We start from the raw sequence: 1,721 nt of genomic DNA, 5'->3' as shown, positions 1-1,721 counted from the left end.
GACTGTACAGAAGCAGCTGAACTGAGACCTCTATAATAAAGCACATTATGGAGGATTTTTTCTAGTTGATGCGTCTGCTCATGGTTTGCACCCCAATGGCTATTATTATGTAAAGTAATTTGCATAAAGTTGTGATAAATGTTAAGTCAAGATCAGAATTCCAAAATAAACATTGCGGGTTAGCTGAAGAATTGCTTGGGTTTTGTTTTGGTGGTCTGTTTTTGTTTTGTTTTGTTGGTTTGTTTTTTTTTTTTTTTTTAATTATTATTATTTTTATGTATGTTTGGTGGTGGTTGGCTTTATGTTTCTTATTTATTTATTTATTTTTATTTTTCACTTCTCCTCTTCTTTATCCCTAGTGCTATCATTAGCTCTTTTTCAGTGCCTATACAAAACCTGGAAGGTAGTGGGAGAGATGCTAACATTCTTCTCTCACTGCACAGTCACAAGAATTCCCAGTGTGCTCATTGCTCAGAAATTGCAGGCATGGCAGATGCTTACACACAAGATCAGGATGGAAATAAATGGAAAACTCAACATAGCTATAAATAGGCAGAGGCATTATTTAAGCTTCCACATATAGTAATTAGCTGCCTTAAGAAGGATCTTCGGTATGAAAATTCTCTAAAAAGGATAACTGGAGAGGCCCCAAATAATCTTAGTTATGTTTCCTGAGCATCAAAGGCACTAGTTTTCTTTTTAAAGGGTATTGGAAAGGACCACAAAAAAGAAGGATAACATCCTTTCGAAGTCTAACACGAGGAGTTAAGTCAGTTGATATTATCAACAATAATATGGGTGACCCCGTCTCTATGGGGACAGATCTTTTTCACTGTAGTAGCTACTAAATCAAACAGTCAGATCCAGTGATGCAAGACTGAGGCTAGAAAAAATTACTATTGGAAATGAGGTACAAAATTTTAATTGTGACGATGAGGACCTCAATGGTGGCTGTGATAGATAGTACACCACCTGAAGTCTTTATATCAAGACAAAATGTCTCTCTGAAACCATTTTGTTATTTCCTCTTGAGATTACTGGACTTAATACACTAGGGAGAAATTCTGTATTTTGCAGACGGTGCCCCTTTTGACCTTAAAATCTATTAAAAAAATATCAGCCATTTTCCTGCTATGTAATAAGAAGGTATTCCATGAGAGGTCAGAGGTATAAATGAAGTAACATGATTAACTTAACCTAAGAAGAAACATATCACTTTACTTACAAAAGGAAATATCAGACAGTCTTGCCATTGCTGCCAGTCTGTTGCTGGACAGCAGAAGATCAAGTGCTGTGTTTATACAGCATCTAGCACAAAAGGAGACTAACCTCTAAAGAGATAGGTACTCTAATAGAATAACTAATAATAGAAAACCAATAGTCTGAATAAAGGAAAACGTGCTTCTTGGGATGGCTGCTGAAGTACAGCTACAGAGGAGGCTCCTTCAGTCTCCGAGCTGGTGCAAAAGGCCAGGCAGGGTAGAGTTTCTCAAAGCTATAGGGACATTTTACGAGAACACCAACTGCTCATTTTTAACATCAAGTTCTGTATATTTTATATATATTTGACTGATACTTTCAGTCTCTGCCATTTTGAAAACCATGGGTGAGTTTAGCCATTGGTTTCTGCAGAGATAGGATTTTATTCTTCCAATATGTGTAGAAACAGACACCTGGGCTTGATTCTGTTTTCCTCAACATTTCTTAAACTCACTTAATAC

Source organism: Merops nubicus, unplaced genomic scaffold, assembly GCF_000691845.1.
Source record: "Merops nubicus isolate BGI_N331 unplaced genomic scaffold, ASM69184v1 scaffold13528, whole genome shotgun sequence".
NCBI classification, from domain to species: Eukaryota; Metazoa; Chordata; class Aves; order Coraciiformes; family Meropidae; genus Merops; species Merops nubicus.
The sequence above is the reverse complement of the archived record's forward strand: the minus strand, read 5'-3'. Positions refer to the sequence as shown.